The sequence below is a fragment of the Pan paniscus genome, chromosome 2, assembly GCF_029289425.2.
Source record: "Pan paniscus chromosome 2, NHGRI_mPanPan1-v2.0_pri, whole genome shotgun sequence".
NCBI lineage: Eukaryota > Metazoa > Chordata > Mammalia > Primates > Hominidae > Pan > Pan paniscus.
The window spans coordinates 58,407,435-58,433,853 of record NC_085926.1 but is presented as its reverse complement, the minus strand read 5'-3'; the positions used below and the strand labels follow the sequence as shown (position 1 = coordinate 58,433,853).

General features: G+C 43.1%; 1 protein-coding gene, 1 long non-coding RNA gene and 1 pseudogene across 3 annotated transcripts in view; all 3 read right to left on the bottom strand.

Moving 5' to 3' along the window:
- KCTD6 (potassium channel tetramerization domain containing 6) overlaps window positions 1-26,419 on the bottom strand; it is a 69,148-nt gene that overhangs the window by 40,104 nt on the left and 2,625 nt on the right. The gene's annotated exons all lie outside the window — the stretch shown is intronic.
- On the bottom strand, window positions 8,812-8,974 carry LOC112439531 (U2 spliceosomal RNA; annotated as a pseudogene).
- On the bottom strand, window positions 11,261-19,836 carry LOC129397406 (uncharacterized). The gene is made up of 3 exons (XR_008624754.2): window positions 18,593-19,836; window positions 18,029-18,115; window positions 11,261-15,818 (listed from the first exon to the last, which is right to left on the bottom strand). It is a non-coding gene; the product is annotated as an uncharacterized LOC129397406 (long non-coding RNA).

Below are 26,419 nucleotides of genomic sequence, written 5' to 3'. Positions count from 1 at the left end.
GCCCTTTGGGAGGCTGAGACAGGTGGATCACCTGAGGTCGGGAGTTCAAGACCAGCCTGACCAACATGGTGGAACCCCATCTCTACTAAAAATACAAAATTAGCCAGGTGTGGTAGTGGATGCCTGTAATCCCAGCTACTCGGGAGGCTGAGGCAGGAGAATCGCTTGAACCCGGGAGGCAGAGGTTGCGGTGAGCCAAGGTCGCGCCATTGCACTCCAGCCTGGCCAATAAGAGTGAAATTCTGTCTCAAAAAAAAAAAAAAAGGTAGAGATTCTATGCTATGTCTCTCTTTCTTGTTCTCTATACACATGTATATTCAACATACAGAACATGTATATAACACATTACATATGTGTATATTATATTACATATGCTATCTATCACACATATGTATATGTATCATAGGAAAAAGCAACTCTTTTTACTCTATATACTCACACCCTCAGTACTTTACTTCTGACATCAGATGTGTGGGTTTTTTCCAACACATCAATTCTCTGGCAGACACCAATTGGGTGTCCTACAATTAATTCAATTTTGACACCAGTTAGAGTTAGTGCAAAGCCCACAGGTTAAGGGCTCAGTCCCATAAGGCTGCCCCCACTTCAGATGCTGGTTGCAAGTCCCAGGTTGTCACTTGTACTTCTGACCAACCAACTACAAATCGGGATTCCCTTCCTCAGGTTTGATACTTTGCTAGGGTGGCTTCTAGAACTCAGAAAACACTTATGCTTACCTGTTTATTATAAAGGATATCACAAAGGATGGAGATGAACAGCTAGATGAAGAGGTACATAGGGCAAAGTGTTGGGTGACCATGCCCCAGCACTTCCACCCATTCAGCAACCTGAAAGCTCTCCAAAGCCCACAGTTTTATAAAGGCATCATCGTATGGGCATGATCAATTATTAACTCAATCTCCAGCCCACTCACCTTCCCAGAGGATAGGGAGTGGAGCTAAAAGCTCCAAACTTCTCATCACGGCTTGGTCTTTCTGGAGACCGGCCCCCATCCAGGAACCCACCAAGAGTCACCTCATTAGGACAAAAGATGCTCCTATCACCCAGGAAATTCCAAGGGATTAGGAGCTCTGTGGAACGAACTGGGGTCAAAGAGCAAATATTAGAACAAAAGATACACCTAGCACCTCTATCGCTCAGGAAATTACAAGCAAGGGTTTTCAGAGCTCTGTGCCAGGAACTGGGTCGAAGACCAAAATATATTTCTTTTTTTTTTGAGACACAGTCCTGCTCTGTCGCCCAGGCTGGAGTGCAGTGGCATGATCTCGGCTCACTGCAAGCTCCGCCTCCCGGGTTCACACCATTCTCCTGCCTCAGCCTCCCGAGTAGCTGGGACTACAGGCGCCCGCCACCATGCCCAGCTAATTTTTTGTGTTTTTAGTAGAGACGGGGTTTTACTGTGGTCTCAATCTCCTGACCTCGTGATCCACCCGCTTCGGCCTCCCAAAGTACTGGAATTACAGGCATGAGCCACCGCGCCCAGCCCAAAATATATTTCTTAGTATAAATAACAACATTGTAGTATGTTATATGTATATACACATACTAACATACACAATATGGTACATATGAGATATAGATATGTTTACAGATCTAGTTAACATTTCTAACGACTTGGTTTTTAACCACGTACTGAATTATGTTTGGCCAGACTCACCCTCCACCCATCCAGGGCCCTAAGTCCCATCTCTTATTTTTCAAGGTAAAACAGTTGAGTCACCACCTGCTCTGTTAGCCACATCCAATGTGACTTTGGGGTCTCAGATCTTTCTGGCAACTGCGCATAAGCCCAGACCTTACTCTAGTCCTTGGGGAGAGAAAACTAGGGAACTCCTCTGCCCCTCAAAGGCCCTGTTTTTCCATTGCCTTGGTTCTGTTGCTACCACACTGGGCACCAGGGAGAGCAAATCCCTATAAGCCATGTGTGCCTTCTCCACCACCAGAAGGCTGCTCCATGGGGCCTGACCCTGCCCACGTGTGACTGTTCCTAGAGGAGAACAGTTCCCTCATGCAGGGTCACAGCAGCCCCAGATGCATCATCCTTGGGTAACAATTCACAGCCACTTGCTGTGGAAGGGCCCACAAAGAAAACCAAGGAAACCCTAACAAAAATAAGAGCATTTGCTGAGCATTCACTGTGTGCCAGGCACTGTGCAAAATACTTTTTTTTTTTAAGAGATGGGGTCTCACTATGTTGCCCAGGCTGGTCTCAAACTCCTGGACTCAAATAATCCTCCCACCTCTACCTCCCAAGTAGCTGGGATTACAGGAATGAGCCACTGCACCTGGCTTAAAATACTAAAAACATGTTATCAAATTTAACCTGATCACCTCAACCCCTCTACAAAGCAGGCATTTTTCCCTGACTTGAGTTCTGCTTTTTTTGGTGAGTTCTTCTTGGGAGACCTTAATTCATGTTTTAAAATTAATTAATCAATTAACATTTATACAGCACTTACTATGTGGCAGACACCGAGTGAGCAGCTTTACAAACATTAACTCACTGAGCCCTCATCACAGCCCTATGAGATGAGCACTACTATTATTCCCATAATAGTCACAAGCAATAAGCTCAAAGTCACACAGCTAATAAGTGGTAGAAGTGGGATGCCTGTTCTGCCAGTGGAAATGTAATGGAGGTGACTCAAAGTGGGAACATATGCACATGAAGTATATTGGCAAGGGCATGGAGAAATAGGCACTTTCAGGTATTGCTTATGGGAGGGCAAATTTGCAAGGCAATGTGACAATATTGAACACAATTTAAAATGCATGGGCAGTAGTTACTTTGACCTTGATATTCTTCCTCTAGAAATTATTCACAGATATTTATATGCGTATGAAAACATATGGACAAGTCATCTTATTGCACCACGTTTGTATTAGTAAAAGCTAGAAGCAACCAGAATGATGATTAATAGGACATCAGGGCAGGGCATGGTGGCTCACGCCTGTAATCTCAGCACTTTGGGAGGCTGAGGCAGGCGGATCACATGAGGTGAGGAGTTCAAGACCAGCCTGGCCAACATGGCAAAGCCCCATCTCTACTAAAAAATACAAAACTTAGGCCGGGCGTGGTAGCCCACGCCTGTAATCCCAGCACTCTGGGAGGCCGAGGAGGGTGGATCACGGGGTCAGGAGGTTGAGACCATCCTGGCTAATACGGTGAAACCCCGTCTCTACTAAAAATACAAAAACAAAATTAGCTGGGTGTGGTGGTGGGTGCCTGTAATCTCAGCTTCTGGGGAGGCTGAGGCAGGGAGAATTGCTTGCACCCGGGAGGCGGAAGTTGCAGTGAGCCGAGATCACGCCACTGCACTCCAGCCAGGGGGACAGAGCGAGACTCTGTCTCGAAAAAAAAAAAATAGGACATAAGTTAAATGAGTTATAATACAGCCACACTCTGGAATACTATAAAGCTGTGAAGATGAATGAGTGAAACATACTGGTACTGAAGTAAAGTCCTCCAAGATGTATTTGTAATGAAAATACAAAGCACAGAGCATAAGTGTGTTTTCAAGGCTAATATCCAAGCCAAAGTCTAGGGTCTGACTCCAGGGAAGGTAAACACATCCTCTATCTATTACCATATGAATGTGGTGATAGCAGCCCAGTTGAATTTGTTTCCATTTAAATATATAAATTTGGCTGTGTGGGGAGGGGGCAAAATTCAGGTCACAGTGGGGCTTTAGTCTCCCTGTCCTGGTGCACACTTTCCCCACGGAACTGAATCTGGAACCAATAGAGAACACAGAAAAAGGCAACGGGGATTACCCACTCCCCCGCGCACGCACTCTTGGACCACAGCTCCTCTGGTTAGTGACAAATATCCCTCCATAATGTTAAGTGCCTGCCCACTCGCTGCTGCCACCAACTCCAAGGTATTGCCTCCTGGCATGGGCAGAGGAAAATAGAAAAAGAAAGCAAAAACCAAAATGGGATTCTCTCTGCCGCTCCCTAGCAAACGCGGGGGCGCGCGCGCGCGCGCACACACACACACACACACACACACACACTCCCCAGATGAAAAAGAGAAGGCTTCTCTTGGAAGCTTCCCGTCTGGACCTACTACAGGCTTCTGAGTTTCTGGCAGCTGTGTTTGAGTCCAGGCTGGGCAATACTTCAGGCGAAAAAAATATGTAAACTTTCCACCATTTTGATGGAACTTTTTTTTTTTTGGAGACGGAATTTCGCTATGGAGTGCAGTGACGCAGTCTCGGAGGCAGCCTCTGCCTCCTCAGTTTAAGCACTTCTCCTGGCTCAGCCTCCCGAGTAGCTGGGATTACTGTGGGTGCGCCACCACGCCCAGCTAACCCAGCTAATTTTTGTATTTTTAGTAGAGACGGGGGTTTCACCATGTTGGCCAGGCTGTTCTTGAACTCCTCACCTCAAGTGATCCACCTGCCTCAGCCTCCCAAAGTGCTGGGATTACAGGTGTGAGCCACCGTGCCCAGGTGGAGCTTTGAATTCTCATCTCTTTCCCCAATCCACTGGCTACAGTTTGCTTTTCAGAGTCCTTAGCTGCTCCATGACTTCTGAAAGGATCTGTAGTTGCAGCCAATGTGATTAGAAAGTATTGGGAAGATCACAGAGTTGGGGGAGATCAAGAGAGACATCCCAAATAGGTTTGTATGAACTCATGGGGTTCACCCTGTGCTTGCAGGTATGGATCTCACCCCAAACAGAATACCACAGGCTTTGTGAACTCTGTTGCAGGCAGCTCTCCGCCCAGGTCACTGAATGATCTCAATTTAGTAGAAGCCAATTATAGTTTGGCCAGACTTGGGGGCACACAGGTGGGACTCATCTGAACAGCCCTGCAAATACTTTCAAAACTTTACTTGGAATCACAGCTCACACAAAGCCAGTTGAAATTTCTGACCTGAATTTCACCTTCTAGGTTACCTGCTAAAATAAAAAATATCGGCCAGGCACGGTGGCTCACACCTGTAATCCCAGCATTTTGAGAGGCCAAGGAGGGCAGATAATTAGGTCAGGAGATCAAGACCATCCTGGCTAACATGGTGAAAACCCGTCTCTACTTAAAATACAAAAAATTAGCTGGGCATGATGGCACGTGCCTGTAGTCCCAGCTACTCGGGAGGCTGGGGCAGGAGAATGGTGTGAACCCAGAAAGTGGAGCTTGCAGTGAGCCGAGATCGCACCACTGCACTCCAGTCTGGGCGACAGAGCAAGACTCCATCTCAAAAAAAAAAAAAAAAAAAATCAACATTATTTAGCCAGACTGACAATGAAATAGAAAGGACAGAAACTACTAAATTCAGGAATGAAAGAAGAAATATCACTACAGATTCCTTCCTCGACACTTTAAAAGGCTCATAAGTGAATATTATGACAAACCAAGGCATAAAAACTTGGCAACTTAGAAGAAGTGGACCAATTCCTTGACAGATACAAATGATCTCAATTTTTCCAAGAACAAATAGATACCCTGAATAGTTCTCTATCTGGTAAAGAACTTGAATTTGTAGCTAAAAGCCCCTGAAAAAGACATCTCCAGGTAGTTTCACTCACAAATTCTAACAAACATTTAAAGAAGAAATAACACCAATTCTACACAATCTCATCCAGAAAACAGAAGAGGAGAGAACACTTCCCAGTCCATTTTGTGAGGCCAACATTACTTTGATATCAAAATCAGACAAGACAATAAAATTACAAACCAAAGATCTTTTGGCCAGGCGTGGTGGCTCACACCTGTAATCCCAGCACTTTGGGAGGCCGAGGAAGGCGAATCATCTAAGGTTGGGAGTTCAAGACCAGCCTGACCAACATGGTGAAACCCCGTCTCTACTAAAAATATAAAAATTAGCTGGGTGTGGTGGCACATGCCTGTAATCCCAGCTACTTGGGAGGCTGAGGCAGGAGAATCACTAGAACCCAGGAGGAGGAGGTTGTGGTGAGCCCAGATCTTGCCGTTGCACTCCAGCCTGGGCAACAAGAGCAAAACTCTATCTCAAAAAAAAAAAAAAAAAAACAAAAAAACAAAACCGAAGCTCTTTCATGAATATAGACATGAATCTCAACAAAATATTAGCAAATTAAATCCACCAATATACATGCATGTGTGCATATCTTACCATGAGCAAGCAAGGTTTATACCAAGAATTCAAGGATGGTTCAATATTTGAAAATCAATTAATGTAATCCACCATGTTAAAGAGGCCAGGCACGGTGGCTCATGCCTGTAATCCCAGCACTTTGGGAGGCTGAGGTGGGCGGATCACAAGGTCAGGAGTTTGAGACCAGCCTGGCCAATATGGTCAAACCCCACCTCTACTAATAATACAAAAATTAGCTGGGCATGGTGGCAGGTGCCTGTAGTCCCAGCTACTTGGGAGGCTGAGGCAGGAGAATTGCTTGAACCCAGGAGGCAGAGGTTGCAGTGAGCCGAGATTGCACCACTGCACTCCAGCCTGGGCCACAAAGCAAGACTCTGTCTCACAAAAAAAAAAACAAAAAACAAAAAAAAAAAAAGCTAAAGAAGAAAAAAATCAATCAAATAAACTGATGTAGACAAAGCATCTCACAAAATTCAGTGGTCATTCTGGTAAAAGGACTCAGCAAACTAGGAACAGAAGAGAGCTTCCTTAGCCTGAATAAGGGCATCTGCAAAAAAAACAAAAACAAGCATCATACTTAATGTTGAAAGATTGAACACTTTCCGTCTGAGATCAGGAACAAGACAAGGTTATTCATTCTCACCACTCCTATTTAATATTGTACTAGAAGACCAGCAATAAGACAAGAAAAACAAACAAAAGACATGCATTTTAGAAGGAAAGAAATTGTGTTTTTCACAGACAACTTTATCGTCTATGTTGACAATTCCACGGAATGTATAGAAAAGCTCCTAAAAATAATAAATGAGTTCAGCAAGACTGTAGGACATAATATCAACACATGAAAATCAATTGTGTTTCAAAACAGTAGCAGTAACTGACTGGATTCTGATCTGAATTCAATTGAAATTTTTTTAAAACAGCATTGACAAAACCTTAAACAAAAAAATACTTAGGCAGAAATCTAATAAAATGTGCAGAATCGATACACTGAAAACTATAAAACACTGATGAAAGAAATCAAAGAACACCTAAGCAAATGAAGAAAAGGCTACACTTGTGAATGGTAACATTCATTCAGTATAGTTAGGATGACAATTTCCCCAAAATGTTCTACAGATTTAACAATATTCTAATAGATATTCTATCAAGAATTTTTTTGTAGATGCAGATAAGCTGATTCTAAAACAATTTTGAAAAAGAAGAGCAGACCAGGTGTGGTGGCTGACACCTGTAATCCCCGAGGCCAAGGCAGTCAGATCACTTGAGGCCAAGAGTTCAAGACCAGCCTGGCCAACATGGTGAAACCCCATCTGTACTAAAAATATAAAAATTAGCTGGGCCTGGTGGCACACACCTGTAATCCCAGCCACTTGGGTGGCTGAGGCACTTGAACCTGGGAGGCAGAGATTGTAGTGAGCTGAGATCACGCCACTGTACTCCAGCCTGGGTGACAGAGTGAGACTCTGTCTCAAAAAAAAAAAAAAAAAAAAAAAAGCAAGGTTGGAAGACTCACTCTTTCTGATTATCAAAATTACTATTTAACTACAGTAATCAACACTGAATAATATTGAAGAAGGGATAAACACAAGATCAATGGATCAGAATACAGAGTCCAAAAATAGATCCACTCAAAATGGCCAATTGATTTTGACCAGGGTCCGAAGGCAATTCAATGAAGAAAAGATAGTCTTTTCACCAAATGATGTTGAAACAACTGAACAACCAGATGCCAAAAAAACTCGGATCTAAACCTCACACCTTAAACAAAAATTAACTCAAAGTGGACCATAGATCTAAATGTAAAACTATAAAACTTTAGAAAAAAAAAAAAGAAAACTTTGCAACCTGACAGTAAGCAAGGAGTTTGTAGATATGACACCAATACATGATCCATAAAAAAAAAAAAGATAAATTCAGTTTCATCACAATTTAAACTTTTTTCTTTGCAAAAGGCACTGTTAAGAGAATGAAAAGACATCTCACACTGGGAGAAAATATTTGCAAATCACATATTCAACATAGAGCTTGTATTCAGAATAGGTAGATAGATATCAATTGTAGGAAGCTGTAAGAAAACAAATGACTGATTTAAAAATGGGCAAAAGATTTGAACAGATATTTCTCCAAAGATGATATACAAATGGCCAATAAGCACAGTAAGAGATGCTCAATATCATTAGCCATTAGCGAAGCACAACTCAAAACTACCATGAGATATCACTACACACCTACTAGAGAGGCAAAAACCAAAAACAAACAAATGATAATACCAAATACTGATGAGAGTTCCAGTTGTGGAGCAACTGGGGAGAATACAAAATAGTGTAGCCACTCCAAAAACAGTTTGATAATTCCTTAAAAGTTAGGCTGGGTGCAGTGGCTCATGTATGTAATCTTAGCATTTTGGGAGGCTGAGGTGGGCAGATTGCTTGAGTTCAGGAGTTTGAGACCAGCCGGGGCAACATGGCAAAACCCCATCTCCACAAAATATACAAAAATTAGCCAGACATGGTGGCATGTGCCTGGTCCCAGCTACTTGGAAGGCTGAGGTAGGAGGATTGCTTAAGCCCAAAAGGCAGAGGACACAGTAAGTCAAGATAGCACCACCACATTCCAGCCTGGCAATAGGACAAGATGGCAGCTTTTGCCACTTCTATTCAACATAGTATTGGAAGTCCTAGCCAAAGCAATTGGGCAAGAAAAAGAAATAAAAGGCATCTAAATTGGAAATGAAGGAGTAAATTGCCTTTTTCCTCACATGACAAGATCTTATATGTAGAAAACCCTAAAGATTACACACACACACACACACACACACACACCTATTAGAACTACATTTGATCTTGGCCAAAAGGCCAAGAAGTGATTCTGTTAGAACAAATGAACAAATGTAGCAAAGTTGCAGGATATGAAATCAACACACAAAAACCAGTTGTATTTCTATACGTTGATAATAGACAATCTAAAATGAACATTAAGAAAACAATTCGATTTACAATAACATCAAAAAGGATAAGGCCAGTCATGGTAGCTCACACCTGTTATCTGAACACTTTGGGAGGCCAAGGTGGGAGGATTGTTTGAGGAGTTAAGAGGCTGCAGTGAGCTGTGATCGTACCACTGCACTCCAGCCTGGGCAACAGAGTGAGATCCTGTCTCCAAAAAAGAAAAAAAGAAAGTCAAGATAACAGGAGAAGCAGCTTCTGCTGACCAAGATGCAGCAGATAAGCTCCCAGATGCCATTAAGAAACTCACTGAGGCTGGGTGTGGTGGCTTATGCCTGTAATCCCAGCACTTTGGGAGGCAGAGGTGGACAGATAACCTGAGGTCAGGAGTTCAAGACCAGCCTGGCCAACACAGTGAAACCCTGTCTCTACTAAAAACACAAGAAATTAGCCAAACGTGGTGGCAGATGCCTGTTATCCCAGCTACTTGGGAGGCTGAGGCATGAGAATTGTTTGAACCTGGGAGGCAGAGGTTGCAGTGAGCCGACATGGCACCACTGCACTCCAGCCTCGGTAACAGCAAGACTCCATCTCAAAAAAAAAAAAAAAAAAAAAAAAGGAACTGATGAGAAAGGATATCTGCCTGAGCAGGTTTTTATGCAGATGAAAGTGCCCTGTTCTGGAAAATAAAATGCCACAAAGAACATTTATTAGTAAGGAAGAGAAGGGAGCACCAGGAATTAAGGTAGGAAGGGATGAGCTCTACTCTACTGCTTTGTGCAAATGCAGTCAGGTTTATGATCATGACTGCCCTTATCTGTAAAGCTGCTAACCTCTGAGCCTTGCACAGAAAGGATAAACACCAGCTGCTGGTCTTTTGTTTGTACAACAATAAGGCATGGACAATGAGAACGCTTTTTCTGGACTGGTCTCATTGATGCTTTGTCCCTGAACTCAGGAAGTAACTTGATAGTAAGGAATTGCCTTTTAAAGTTCTCTTAATATTGGACAATGCCCCTGGCCACCCAGAACCCCATGAGTTCAACACTGAAGGCGTTGAAGTTGTCTACTTGTCCCCAAACATGAGGTCTCTAATATAGCCTCTAGATCAGGGGGTCATAAGGACCTGCAAGGCTCATTACACACAACAGTCTATGGAAAGGATTGTCAGTGCTATGGAAGAAAACCCAGATAGAGAGACTATCATGAAAGTCAGGAAGGATCACACCATTGAACATGCCATCATTGTTATGGAAAAGCTGTTAAAGCCTAAATAAATAAAAAATAAGTAAGTTAACTGAATAAAAATTAAAAGCTGTGAAAGCCATCAAGCCCAAAACAAAAAATGTGGGAGGGTGTGGGGTGGAGGGTTTCAAGATATGGATCTTGGGGAAATTAAAGTGCTAATAGAAGCCATACCAGAGGAATTAATCGAAGATGACTTGATGGAGATGAGTGCTTCTGAACCAGTGCCAGACCATGAGGAAGAAGACATAAAAGAATCGTTACTAGAAAAAAAATTAACATTAGACAGTCTGACAGAAGGGTTCTCATTATTCATGCCTGCTTTTTACTTCTTTTACATGGACCCTTCCATGATATGGGCACTAAAACTACAGCAAATGGTAGAAAAGGGATTGCTATCATATAGAAATATTTTTAGAGAAATGAACAAAAAAGTCAGAAATAAATTACATTGCATTTCTGTAGTTTCACTGAGTGTGCCCACTTCTCCTGCCTCCCCTTCCACCTCCTCCACCTCTTCTGCCTCTGCCACTCCTGAGACAGCAAAATCAACCCTTCCTCTTCCTCCTCCTCAGCCTACTCAACAGGAAGTGAAGAGGATGAAGACCTTTGTGATGACCCATTTCCACTTAATGAACAGTGAATGTATTTTCTCTTCCTTACAATTTTTTAAATAGCATTTTCTTTACTCTAATTTACTCTATTAAGAATATAGGGCAGGCGCAGTGACTCACACCTGTAATCCCAGCACTTTGGGAGGCCGAGGCGGGTGGCTCACCTGAGGTTGGGAGTTCAAGACCAGCCTGGCCAACATGGTGAAACACTGTCTCTACTAAAAATACAAAAATTAGCCAGGCGTGATGGCGCATGCCTGTAATCCCAGCTACTTGGAAGGCTGAGGCAGGAGAATCGCTTGAACCTGGGAGGCAGAGTTTGCAGTGAGCCCAGATTGTGCCACTGCACTCCAGCCTGAGTGACAGAGTGAGACTCCATTGCAAAAAAAAAAAAAAAAAAAAGGCAGTATATAATAGATAAACAAAATGTGTTAATTGACTGTGTTATTGTAAAATTTCTAGTCAACAGTAAGCTGTTTATAGTTAAACTTTGGGGGAGTCAAAAATGACACATAGATTTTTTTTTTTTTTTTGAGACAGAGTCTCGCTCTGTCACCCAGGCTGGAGTGAGTTGGCGCAATCTCAGCTCACTGCAAGCTCCGCCTCCCAGGTTCACACCATTCTCCTGCCTCAGCCTCCCAGGTAGCTGGGACTACAGGCACCCGCCACTGTCTCACGCATCTGTGTGAAGAGACCACCAAACAGGCGTTGTGTGAGCAACAGGGCTATTTATTTCACCTGGGTGCAGACGGGCTGAGTCTGAAAAGACAGTCAGCAAAGGGTGGTGGGATTATCATTAGTTCTAATAGGTTTTGGGATAGGCGGTGGAGTTAGGAGCAATGTTTTGTGGGCAGGGGGTGGATCTCACAAAGTACATTCTTAAGGGTAGGGGGTAGATTACAAAGAACCTTCTTAAGGGTGGGGGAGAAACAAATCACAATGGTGGAATGTCATCAGTTAAGGCTATTTTCACTTGTTTTGTGGATTTTCAGTTGCTTCAGGCCATCTGGATGTATACATGCAGGTCACAGAGGATATGATGGCTTAGCTTGGGCTCAGAGGCCTGACAGCCACCACACCTGGCTAATTTTTTGTATTTTTAGTAGAGACTGGGTTTCACTTTGTTAGCCAGGATGGTCTCGATCTCCTGACCTCATGATCCACCCTCCTCAGCCTCCCAAAGTGCTGGGATTACAGGTGGGAGCCACTGCGCCCGGCTGACACACGGATTTTTGACTGCAAGGAGGATCAATGCCCCTAATTATTCAAGTTCAAGGGCCAACTAAATACAAAAATCAACTCAAAATGTATCATAGACCTAAATATAAGAGCTAATATTGTAAAACCTTGGAAACAAAACATACAGGAGCAGCTCCATGACATCTAACTTAAAAATTTCTCACGTATGACCCCAAAAGCACAGACAATAAAACAAAAAAATAGTTAAATTGGACTTTACCAAAATTTTAAAATTTGTGCAACAAAGGACACTATCAACAGAGTAAAAATGCGACCCAAGGAATAAGAGAAAATAATTATATCTGATAAATGATTAATATCTAGAATATATATAGAGAGAACGTCTACAATTCACAGCAGAAAAAAAAACTATTTAAAAATGGACAAAGGACTTGAATAGACATTTCTCCAAGGAAGATATGCAAATGGCCGATACGCACATGAAAAAATACTCAATATCACTAATCATTAGGGAAACTAAAATCAAAATTACAACGAGATATCACTGCAAACACACTAAGATGGCTATTATCTAAAACAAACATATACATGGCCCGGCACGGTGGCTCATGCCTGTAATCCCAGCACTTTGGGAGGTCAAGGCAGGCAGATCACATGAGACCAGGAGTTTGAGACCAACCTGGCCAACATAGCAAAACCCCATCTCTACTAAAAATACAAAAATTAGCCGGGCATGGTGGCGCATGTCTGTGGTCCCAGCTATTTGGGGGAGGGGGTGCTGAGGCATGAGAATTGCTTGAACCCGGGAGGCAGAGGCTGCAGTGAGCCAAGATCACACCGTTGCTCTCCAGCCTGGGCAACAGAGTGAGACTCCATCTCAAAAAATAAATAATTAATTTTTAAAAAATTTAAAACACACAAAGCAACAAAACAGAAAATAAGTGTTGTTGAGGATGTGGAGAAATTGAAAGCTTTTATTGTGTGTGTTCTGACTCTTCCACTGACCAGTTACCCCAACCAGTCCACCCCATCTCTCTCTCCCTTTCCTCGGGCCTTTCTATTCCTTGAGACACAACAATATTGAAATCAGGCAGGGTGCAGTGGCTCACACCTGTAATCCCAGCACTTTGGGAGGACGAGGTGGGAGGATTGTGTGAGCCCGGGAGGCCAAGGCCACAGTGAGCCATGATTGTGCTACTACACTCCAGCCTGGGCAACAAAGCAAGATCCTGTCTCCCCAAAAAAAAAAGAAAGAAAGAAAGAAAGAAAGAAAGAAAGGAAAATTAGGCCAAATAATAACCCTAAAATAGTCTCAAAAGTGTTCAAGTGAAAGGAAGACTCACACATTTCTCATTTTAAATCAAAACCTAGAAATAATTAAGTTTAGTAAGGAAAGCATGTCAAAAGCCAAGATAGGGTGAAAGATAGGTCCCTTGCATCAAACAGCCAAGTTATGAATGATAGAAAAAGCTCTTGAAGGAAATTAAAAGTGCTACTCCAGTGAACACACAAATGACAAGAAAGCAAAAACAGCCTTTTGCTAATGTGGCGAAAGTTTGCGTGGTCTGGATAGATCAAACCAGCCACAATATTCCCTTAAGCCAAAGCCTAATCCGGAGCAATTCTTAAATTCCATAAAGGTTCAGAGAGTGAGGAAGCTGCAGAAGAAAAGTTGAAAGCCAGCAGAGGTTGGTTCATGAGGTTTAAGGGAAAAAGCTGTCTTCATAACATAAAAGGGCAAGGTGAAGTAGCAAGTGCTAATACAGAAGCTGCAGCAAGTTCTCCAGAAGATCTAGCTAAGATCATTGATGAAAGTGGCTACACTAAACAACAGATTTCCCATGTAGATGAAACAGGCTTCTGCTGGGAAAAAGATGCCATCTAGGACTATCATAGCTAGAGAGGAGAAATCAATGCTTGGTTTCAAAGCTTCAAAGGACAGGCCGACTTTTTTTTTGTTTTTGTTTTTGTTTTTTTGAGACAGGGTCTCACTCAGTTGCCCAGGCCGGAGTGCAGTGGCAGTCATGGCTCACTGCAGCCTTGACCTCCTGGGCTTAAGTGTGATCCTCTTGCCTCAGCTTCCCAAGTAGCTGGGACCACAGGTGCATGCCACTATGCCCAGCTAACTTTTTAAAAATTTTTTGGACTGGGCGTGATGGCTCACACCTGTAATCTCAGCACTTTGGGAGGCCAAGACGGGCAGATCACGAGGTCAGGAGATCGAAACCATCCTGGCTAACACGGTGAAACCCCGTCTCTACTAAAAATACAAAAAATTAGCCGGGCGTGATGGCGGGCGCCTGTAGTCCCAGCTACTCGGGAGGCTGAGGCACGAGAATCACTGGAACCTGGGAGGTAGAACATGCAGTAAGCCGAGATCATGCCACTGCACTCCAGCCTGGGTGACAGAGGGAGATTCCATCTCAAAAAAAAAAAAAATGTTTTTCGTAGAATCAGAGTCTCCCTACATTGCCCAGGCTGGTCTCATCTGGGCCCAAGCAATCTTCCTGCCTCAGCCTGCCAAAGTGCTGGGATTACAGGTATGAGCCACCATGTCCAGCCCAGGCTGACTCCTTTGTTAGGGGCTAATGCTGCTGGTGACTTTCAGTTGAAGCCAATGCTCATTTACCATTCCTAAAATCCTAGAACCCTTTAAAAAATTTCCACTCTGCCTGTGCTTTAATAAACGGACAAAGAAAGCCTGGATGACAGCACATCCATTTACAGCATGGTTTACTGAATATCTTAAGCCTACTGTTGAGAACTACTGCTCAGAAAAAAGATCCCTTTCAAAAGATTAGTGCTTATCGACAGTGCACATGATCACCCAAGGAGATCTGTAAGACGTACAAAAAGATTAACATGTTGTTTTCATGCCTGCTAATGCAACAGCCATTCTGCAGCCATTCAAGAAATAATTTCAACTTTCAAGTTTTGTTATTTAAGAAATACACTTCATGCCGGGTGAGGTGGCTCACGCCTATAATCCCAACACTTTGGAAGGCCGAGGCAGGAGGATGGCTTGGGCCCAGGAGTTTGAGACCAGCCTGGGCAGCATGGCGAGACCCTGTCTCTACAAAACATTTAAAAATTAGCCAGGTGTTGTGGTGCATGCCTGTGGTCCTGAGGTGGCATACACCTGAGGAAGCTCAGGCTGGAGGACTGCTTGAGCCCAGGAGGTTGAGACTGCAGTGAGCTGTGATCATGCCACTGCACTCCAGCCAGGGTGACAGAATGAGACTCAAAAAAAAAAAAAAAGAAGAAATGCACTTCATAAGGCTATAGTGATTCCTCTGATGGATCTTGTAAATTGAAAACCTTTCAGAAAGAATTCACCAGTCTAGATGCCATTCAGAACCTTTGTGATTCCTGGGAGGAGGTCAAAATATTAACATGAACAGAAGTTTGGAAGAAGTTTGGCCGGGCGTGGTGGCGGGCGCCTGTGGTCCCAGCTACTCGGGAGGCTGAGGCAGGAGAATGGCGTGAACCCAGGAGGTAGAGCTTGCAGTGAGCCGAGATCGCACCACTGCACTCCAGCCTGGGTGAAAGTGCAAGACTCTGTCTCAAAAAAAATAAAAACAAAAATAAATAAATAAATAAAATTAAAATAATTTTAAAAATTAGAAAAAAAAAAGAAATTTGGAAGAAGTTGATTCTCACCTACACGGATGGCTTTGAGGGGTCCAAGACTTCGGTGGAGGAAGGAACTGCAGATGTGGAAATAGCAAGAGAATTAGAATTAGAAGTGGAACCTGAAGATGTGACTGAATTCCTACAATTTCATGATCAAACTTGAATTGATGAGAAGTTGCTTATTAAGAAAGTGGTTTCTTGAGATGGAATCTACTCCTGATGTAGATGATTGTGAACATTTTTGAAATGACCACAAAGGGCTGGGCACAATGGCTCATCTATAATCCCAGCACTTTGTGAGGGCAAGGCAGGTGGATCACTTGAGCCCAGGAGTTTGAGACAAGCCTGGGCAACATAGTAAGATGTCATCTCTACTAAAAACGTTTTGAAAAAATAAAATTAATTTTAAAAAAGAAACGACAACAAAGGATTTAGAATATTTCATAGTCTTAGTTGATAAAGCAGTGACAGATTGGAGGAGACTAACCAATTTTGAAAGAAGTTCTGTTGGGGGTAAAATGCTATCAAATGGCATCATGTGCTACAGAGAAACCTTTGTGAAAAGAAGAGTCAATTGACATGGCAAACTTCACTGTTGTCTTATTTTAAGAAATTGTCACAACCACTCCAACCTTCAGCAACCATCACCCTGATCTGTCAGTAGCCATCAACATCAAGGCCAGGCCCTGGGCCAGCGAAATGATTATAACTCACTGAGGCTCAGATGAGGTTAACATTTTTTAGTAATAAAGTATTTTTAAATTAAGGTATGCACATTTTTAGACATAATCCTATTGCACATTAATAGACTACAATATAGTGTAAACATAACTTTTATATGTGCTGGGAAACAAAACAATTTGTGTGACTTGCTTTATTGCAATATTTGTGTTATTGTGGTGATGTGGAACCATACCTGCAATATCTCCAAGGTATGCTTGTATACCCAAAAGAAGTAAAAGCAGGCATTCAGACAGATATTTGTACACCAATATTTATAGCAGCATTATTCACAAATCCAAAAGGTGGGGGCAACCCAAATGTCCATCAACAGGCAAATGGATCAGCAAAATGTGGTGTAGGCATACAGTGGAATACTATACAGCCTTAGAAAGAAATGAAATTATAACATGTGCTACAACATGGGTGAACCTTGACATGCCAAGTGAAATAAGCCAGACACAAAAAAGACAAATATTGGACGATGCCACTTATATGAGGTACTTAGTCAAATTCATAGAGACAGAGAGCAGAATGTCGATTGCCAAGGGGTGGAGTGTTGGGGTGATCAGACCCAACACCAGGTCGTGGGGGTGACAAAGTCCAGCAGAGTCAAAGGATTGAGAAAAAGACAGTGAGAGAAAAAGGTGGGACACCAGGGGGCCATCGCTATGTATGGAGGCCGCGAAGGCCCCAAGCTCTGAGAGCCCACGGTATTTATTGGTAATCCAACAAAGAAACAGGTGTTGAGACTGTGGAGGTCAAAAGAGCATGTTCCATTAAGCACATGATTTACAGCTGTGATGGTTTAGCATTTATATGGAACATGTCCTGCTACTTGAGATAATGGGAACAGGAGCCTAGGAGGGCTAGAAGCAAGCAGCCAGCAAGTCTAGACACATTCCAAAGGACACTATGCAAGCCCTGCCTCAGTTTCCCTCCCTACACTCAGCTTTTTCCCAACAGTGGCGGGAGGGGAGAATGAAGTTATTGTTTATTGGTAGAATTTTAGCTGGGGAAGATAAAACAGTTCTGGAGATGGATGGTGGTGTGGCTAAACAGTGTGAATGTGCTTAGTGCCACAGAACTGCACAACTAAAAACGGTAAATTTTATGTTATGCACATTTTATCACAATTTTAAAACATAATCTAATTAGAATATGGTCAAAAGATGTAAACACACACTTTCACCACAGAGGATGACCTGTCACCAAAGATGGATGGCAAGTCAGCACATGAAAAGATGATCGGGCTGGGCACAGTGGTAATGGCTCATGTCTATAATCCCAGCACTTTGGGAGGCCAAGGTGCAAGGATCATTTGAGGACAGGAGTTCGAGACCAGTCCAAGCAACATGACAAGACCCCTGTCTCTACAAAAATAAAATAAAATTCACCAGGTGTGGTGGCGCACACCTGTGGTCTCAGCTATTTGGGAAGCTGAGGTGGGAGGATCGCTTAAGCCCAGACAGCAAGGCTGCAAGGATCTGTGATTGTGCCACTGCACTCCAGCCTGGGTGACATAGTAAAACCCTCTCTCCAATAATAATACTAATAATATTACCAAGTGCTGGAAAGGATCCAGATGTCTCATGCACTGGGGACATAACATAAATGACACAGCAACTCTGGAAAAACAGTTTGGCAGATTCTGAAAATTTAAACATACACATACCATTACAATCATACAATTACCATACAATCATACAATCTACGATTTCCTGCAAAAATGAAAGCTGATGCTCACCCCTAAACCTGTAAGCCAATGTTCTGTGGTAAGCAGGTCTACGTAAACCCCCAAAGACAAAGGGAGGTGAGAGGCTGAAGACAAAGGGTGAAAAATCCAGTTTCTCAGAAGGAAACATTTAGTAGGGACTTACAAACAGAAGTGGCATCTCTGGCAGCCAAGAGATGGTGGATGCCCACACCCAACTTTCTTTCTGGAAAATATTCTTTAATTAGCAAGCTGTTTTTGGTAAAACATGTGCAGCTGGTCATGTCTCAGACCCTCTTATGAAACAACTAGGGACCACTGGGGAAGTTAGATAAGTATCTTTATGAGGGGTTATCTATGTACAGGCATTGTTCCTCTATGAGGAGTTGGATGCTACGGGCATTGTTTCTTGACCTTGTTGTGGGAATGGGAACGAGTTGGTATGCAGACATCAGTCATCACAGCAGTTTCGCTTCAAAATGGTGTAATCTTGCCATGCAGCAGGCTGTTTTCCTACAACCAATGTTGATAACAGCGTTATTGGTAATAGCTAAAACTGGATATAGCCCAAATGTCCTTCAATGGGTGAAAGGGTAAATTAATGCAGCCATACAACAATTTAGCAATAAAACAAAAACAAAAACAAAAACAAAATTTGGCCAGGCACAGTAGCTCACGCCCGTAATTCCAGCACTTTGGAAGGCTGAGGCAGGTGGATCACTTGAGGTCAGGAGTTCGAGACCAGCCTGGCCAACATGGTGAAACCCCATCTCTACTAAAAATACAGAAATTAGGTGAGCATGGTGGCACGTGGCTATAGTCCCAGCTACTTGGGAGGCCGAGGCGGGAGAATCGCTTGAACTTGGGAGGTGGAGATTGCAGTGAGCCAAGATGGTGCCATTGCACTGAAAAGAGCCGGGCGCATTCCTCAGCCCCGGGCTCAAAACAAACAAGCCCAGTACAAACACATCCCATCCTCCCATCCCACCACATATCACCATATATCTCTTAAACTTCCCCAGGGCTCAAAACAAACAAGCCCAGTACAAACACCACCAGGAAAGTCTCCGATAAGGGGACAGATGAGGGGACAGCCGTTCAAAGTTTTACTGAAAGAGCGGGAACCAAAAGAATTCCTTTGTTCCCCTGTAACTTTCAGGCTATAAAAAGCAAACACTCGCATTGTTCAGGGCCCTCTTGTATGCTGTGGAATGGAGGGACCAGGTTCGAACTTGTAGTAAAGATCCTTGCCGCTTGGCTTTGACTCTGGACTCTGGTGGTCTTCTTTGGGGAACTAACGGTCTGGGCATAACAGCACTCCAGCCTGGGCAACAGAGCGAAACTCTGTCTCATTAAAAAAAAAAAAAGGAAAAAATTGATACATAATTTGAATGGATCTTGAGGGCATGTCAGTTGATGACAAGAACCAATCTCAATGAGCTACGTATCGTATGATTCTTGAAATCATACATATTGAACATTCTTGAAATAACAAATTATAGTACTTGAGAATAGATCAGTGGTAGCCAGGAGTTAGGAGTTGGGGTAGATGTGACTGTGAGGTAACAAGGAAGTTTCTTTATGGCGAGGGAACAATTCTGTATTCTGATTGTGGTGGTAGCTACATGAAAATGTACATGTGATAAAACTCTACAGTACTACACACACACACACACACACACACACACACACACACAAATACATATACAAACTGATGAAATCTGAATAAAGTCTCTCCTGGAGTTAATAGTATAGTTGTACCAAAGTCAGTTACTGGGTTTTGATAACTGTGGCTATATATTATAACTGGGAAAAGGTATACAGAAAATCTTATTATTATTTTTATTTTTAATAGAGATGAGGTCTCACTATGTTGCCCAGGCTGCTCTCAAACTCCTGGCCTCAAGCCATCCTCCTGCCTTGGCCTTCCAAAGTGCTGAGATTACAGGCGTGAGCCACTGCACCCGGCCCAAAAACCTTGAATGAAGGACTTTCTGACAACTGACAAAGAACCCAAAATGTTCTTAAGGGCAAATATTCCATGTAACCCTGAAAAGATTTAGTTCCGAGAGAAGATTAGTTGGCCAATTTACACCTTGAAATCTCTTTTAGGAAAATCTAGTGAGCACAGAGATGCAGTCATTTTTAAAAGATTATGGATTTAAAATTCACCACTTTGACCTTTTGTGTTTTTTACTCTGTAAACTAAAAATAAAATTATAAGCCCCCCAATCAACTGAATGGACCCTCACCCCCTTGGCCAAGGGGATTCCCCAAGACAACCTGAAAAACAAGTTCAGGCCACTAGATGGGAAGGCAGGTAGGATACCCTCAGTATACTTTCCTCGCTTTGGAGTTTAGGTGCCACTGACCAGCATTAACATTAAAATACATTTCTTAAGACTGACAAAACAGACTCTTTATAGCAATAAGATACCAAATTCCAACCTGACTCTGGTATACCATCACATGACAGATAACAGGGTCTAAAGGAAATGCAAGTATTTTACTCTAAAATACGTTTATTTGGCATATTTTGGAATGGCCCTGCAAAGCCTTGCCTTGGGGAAATTTGCATTCTGTAGAGAATCCCCTTCCTTTTCCAGGTCTTTCCCTGATCCAGGAGAAATTTAACTAAGAGTCTGACACCTTTGAAGGTCTGATAAGAGACATTTACCATCTATTTACTCTGAAGCCTGCCACTCAGAGGCTTCATCTACTTAACAAAAACCTTGGCTTCCACAACCACTCTTATCTTAACTCAAGCATTTCTTTATGCTGACTTCAACTCTTCAGGCAAAGCTTAACTTTTTCAACCAACTGCCAATCAGAAAATCTTTGCATCCATGTATAACCTGGAAGCATCCCACCCCCGACTTGGAGATGCCCCACCTTTCCTGGCTCAACCAATGTATACCTTACATGTGTTGATTTATGTCTTTGCCTGTATGTCTTTGCCTGTCTCCGTAAAATGTATAAAACCAAATGGTAACCCAACTACCTTGAACCCATGTTCTCAGGACCTCCTGAGGCTGTGTCCTGGCCCAAGGTCACTAAATTATAAGGCTCAGAATAAACTTCTTTAAATATTTTACAGTTTGACTTTCTTCATTAACAGCTTTTAAACAGAAAATTCCACCCAGCCTTTCCAAACTGGCCAGTTTGAGTTTGAAAGAAAGGCACATGTACTAATGAATATACTTCTTGTCAGGCCTCTGAGCCCAAGCTAAGCCATCATATCCCCTGTGACCTGCACGTATACATCCAGATGGCCTGAAGTAACTGAAGAATCACAAAAGAAGTGATATTTAAATGGCCTGTTCCTGCCTTAACTGATGCCATTCCACCACAAAATAAGTGAAAATGGTCGGTCCTTGCCTTAAGTGATGACATTACCTTGTGAAATTCCTTCTCCTGGCTCATCCTGGCTCAAAAACCTCTCCCGCTGAGCAACTTGTGACCCCCACTCCTGCCTGCCAGAGAACAACCCCTCTTTGACTGTAACTTTCCTTTACCTACCCAAATCTTATAAAACGGCCCCACCCCATCTCCCTTCGTTGACTGTCTTTTCGGACTCAGCCCGCCTGCACCCAGGTGATTAAAAGCTTTATTGCTCACACAAAGCCTGTTTGGTGGTCTCTTCACACAGACGCGCATGAAACTTCTGATGTGTCTAAAATGTCCACAGTCATTATTTCAAAAGAACATTCTCAGCTGGGGCCTGTGACTCACATTGCCTTCCAGATTAGCTACACAGACTCAGCGTTCCTGGCTTTTCTGGATCTCTGTATTAAATATATCTCAAGAATACTGTCCTTTGTTTAGACCACGGTCCAGATCCTGGCTTCTCTTTGGGCTATCATCCTTCATCTTGATGTCTCTCTCAGAGGTATGTGAACCAGAGCAACTCCATCTTGAATAGGAGCTGGGTAAAATGAGGCTGAGACCTACTGGTTAGAGACAAGACTAGCTGGATTTCCTAGGCTGACTAAAAAATCCCTAAGCCTAGCTGGGAAGGTGACCACATCCACTTTTAAACACGGGGCTTGCAACTTAGCTCACACCTGACAAATCAGGTAGAAAAGAAAGCTCACTAAAATGCTAATTAGGCAAAAACAGGAGGTAAAGAAATAGCCAATCATCTATCACCTGAGAGCACAGGGGGAGGGACAATAATCGGGATATAAACCCAGGTATTCAAGCTGGCAACGGCAACCCCCTTCGGGTCCCCTCCCATTTTATGGGAACTCTGTTTGCACTCTATTAAATCTTGCAACTGCACACTCTTCTGGTCCATGTTTGTTATGGCTCGAACTGAGCTTTTGCTTGCCGTCTACCACTGCTGTTTGCCACCATCGCAGACCCGCTGCTGACTTCCACCCCTCCGGATCCGGCAGGGTGTCCACTGTGCTCCTGATCCAGCGGGGCACCCATTGCCATTCCCGATCGGGCTAAAGGCTTGCCATTGTTCCTGCACGGCTAAGTGCCCAGGTTCATCTTAATCGAGCTGAACACTAGTTGCTGGGTTCCACGGTTCTCTTCCGTGACCCACGGCTTCTAATAGAGCTATAACACTCACCACATGGTCCAAAATTCCATTCCTTGGATCCGTGAGGCCAAGAACCCCAGGTCAGAGAACAAGAGGCTTGCCGCCATCTTGGAAGCAGCCTGCCACCATCTTGGGAGCTCTAAGAACAAGCCCCCCCACCACCCCCTTAACACTGGATTCCCAGACATTTAGGGCATTCTCAGTCACAGAATGAGATAGGAGGTCAGCACAAGATACAGGTCATAAAGACCTTGCTGATAAAACAGGTTGCAGGAAAGAAGCTAGCCAAAACCCACCAAAACCAAGATGGCGATGAGAATGACCTCTGATCATCCTCACTGCTACACTCCCACCAGCGCCATGACAATTTACAAATGCCATGGCAACATCAGGAAGTTACCCTATATAGTCTAAAAAGGGGAGGCATGAATAATCCACCCCTCGTTTAGCATATAATCAAGAAATAACTGGAAAAATGAGCAACCAGTAACCCTTGAGGCTTCTCTGTCTATGGAGTAGCCATTCTTTTTTTTTTTTGAGACGGAGTCTCGCACTGTCGCCCAGGCTGGAGTGCAGTGGCACAATCTCGGCTCACTGCAAGCTCCGCCTCCCAGATTCACACCATTCTCCTGCCTCAGGCTCCCAAGTAGCTGGGACTACAGGCGCCCACCACCGTGCCTGGCTAATTTTTTTGTATTTTTACTAGAGATAGGATTTCATTGTCTTAGCCAGGATGGTCTCAATCTCCTGACCTTGTGATCCGCCCGTCTCGGCCTCCCAAAGTGCTGGGATTACAGGTGTGAGCCACCGCGCCCGGCTGCCATTCTTTTATTCTTTTACTTTCTTAGTAAACTTGCTTTTGCTTTGCACTGTGGACTCGCCCTGAATTCTTTCTGTGCGAGATCCAAGAACCCTCTCTTGGGGACTGGATCGGGACCCCTTTCCTATAACATCTTTCTGGTGACCACTGAAGGGACTACAGTGCGGAAACCCTGGACCCAAACCCCTTACTTACCAAGGTTTTCACCAAAAATAAAAGTTGCTAAGAGTTAACATTGTAACATGTATTTGAGACTACTACAGAAACAGTTCTTCTACACGTAAGGCGTGTAGGGAAAGCGAAATGTGTTTTTAGTAAAAGATTATAAGAAGTCACGGGAATGTGGATTTTCTTGTCTAAAGGGTTAAAGGATTGTTTTAAGTTAAACAGGATAAAGCTAAAGGTTTGAGCAAGTTATGAAAAGTTCATAAAAAATGAATCTTGTAAAAAGAAATTCTTTGTGTGAACATATTGGCTAAAGTTAAAGGGGTATTATTCAGTTTTTCCATAAATTAAGCATTGGACTAAAAGTACAACAGGTTTTTCTTAGAACACTAATCTGCTCTTTCACAAAAAAAGTAAAGGGTTAATAAAAGGTTTATGAAAATCTTACCTATGGTCAAACTAATTGAGTATTCCTAATTTATGCAATATAGTTATTTGCATAAGTGCAAATAAGTATCTGTTTTCTTTTGCAACAGGACACAATTGGAGAAACTGGTTATTTTATCAAGGCTTTGACTGGAATGGCATGTTTTCTTTTAAGGAATTAAACTTAACTTATAGAGCCAATAGAAGCCCCTTGGGGAACTGGCCTCATACCTTGCCTACACAGTCCTTGTACAGGGTTTCTGACCTGTGGTAAGTAAAGAATGTCACTTTCTAACAGACCCAGGAACTCCAAGTTATCTTGGAACCTCAAGAAGAGAGGAATTTACCCAACTCATACGTATTTGAGGGTACAAACCCATGGCAAAAAGTCTTATCTAAGATTCCTTTTTTGGAACAGAGTTCCAGGAAAGCCAATTTAAAAAGAGCTTATGTGGCTGGCTGTGGTGGCTCACACCTGTAATACCAGCACTTTGGGAGGCCAAGGTGGGCAGATCACTTGAGGTCAGGAGTTCGAGACCAGCCTGGCCAACAAGGTGAAATCCTGTCTCTACTAAAAATACAAAAATATTAGCAGGGCACGGTGGTGGGCACCTGTAATCCCAGCTACTTGGGAGGCTGAGGCAGATGAATCGCTTGAGCCCAGGAGGCAGAGGTTGTAGTAAGCCAAGATCGTACCACTGCACTCCAGCCTGGGTGACAGAGTGAGACTCCATCTCAATAAATAAATAATAAAAAGAGCTTATGTGAAAAATAATTATTCTTGCTACACTTTATATAAATAATCAGGCCAAGTATAACAAAGCAAATCAGTCTTACCAAGATTTGTCTTTAGTAAAAATGGGAAACTGGAGAGAGAAATATAATGTTTCAAGAACTTATGGTATACTGGTTATTAGATTCTAGTCTCATCAGTTGTTTTTAAGTTTGTTTCTGCAATTTAGGCTAACCCAGCTTATTCCTGTGAACCAACCAGTGATCTCTGACTGCTGCTCAAAACAAACAAGAGTGATGGTGTCAGGTCTCTGAGCAGATGGCCTGAAGCAAGTGAAGAATCACAAAAGAACTGAAAATGGCCGGTTCCTGCCTTAACTGGTGACATTACCTTGTGAAATTCCTTCTCCTGGCTCGTCCTGGCTCAGGAGCTCCCCCACTGAGCACCTTGTGACCCCCACTTCTGCCAGCCAGAGAACAACCCCCTTTGACTGTAATTTTCCACTACCTACCCAAATCCTATAAAACGGCCCCACCGTTATCTTCCTTCGCTGACTCTCTTTTTGGACTCAGCCCGCCTGCACCCAGGTGATTAAAAAGCTTTATTGCTCACACAAAGCCTATTTGGTGGTCTCTTCACATGGACGCGCATGGAAGATGGGTAATGTAAAAATCTGAATCGATATTCTAATTCTGAACACACTGGAATCAGCTAGCAACCCCACATCAGCTTGGTTCCAACAGTTGCCCAGTTCATGGAAAGCCTTCTAATTTAGTTTACTTGCGATAATTTTACTTATTTTGCTTTACTCTTGTGGCATATATTGCTATAGTACTCTTTGTGTAGGAGTGCAGGATAAGCTTACTGAATGTTTTCTTAAACTGAATACTTATTAATCTTCCAGATATCACCTTTTGTCAGAACTTGGAGTTATGAATGGCCCTCACTATACTGATGTTTTCTGAGCTCCTCTCTACTCTGAACATAAGGGACCCTAATAGTTAAGCAGGAATATCATCACCCCTATTCAGCCTGAAGAAGTTACAGAAGATGCATCTTCATCCCTCCGAAACTTTTAGGATTAAAGTTTCTCTCATAATAGGGAGGAGGCAAATGTCAGAGGCATGTGAACCAGAGCAACTCCATCTTGAATAGGAGCTGGGTAAAATGAGGCAGAGACCTACAGGGCTGCATTCCCAGACAGTTAGGCATTCTCAGTCACAGGATGAGATAGGAGGTCAGCACAAGATACAGGTCATAAAGACCTTGCTGATAAAACAGGTTGCAGGAAAGAAGCTAGCCAAAACCCACCAAAACCAAGACAGCGATGAGCATGACCTCTGGTCATCCTCACTGCTGCACTCCCACCAGCGCCATGACAGTTTATAAATGCCACGGCAATGTCAAGAAGTTACCCTATATGGTCTAAAAAGGGGAGGCATGAATAATCCACCCCTTCTTTAGTATAAAATCAAGAAATAATCATAAAAATGGGCAATCAGCAGCCGTCAGGGCTGCTCTGTCTATAGAGTAGCCATTCTTTTATTG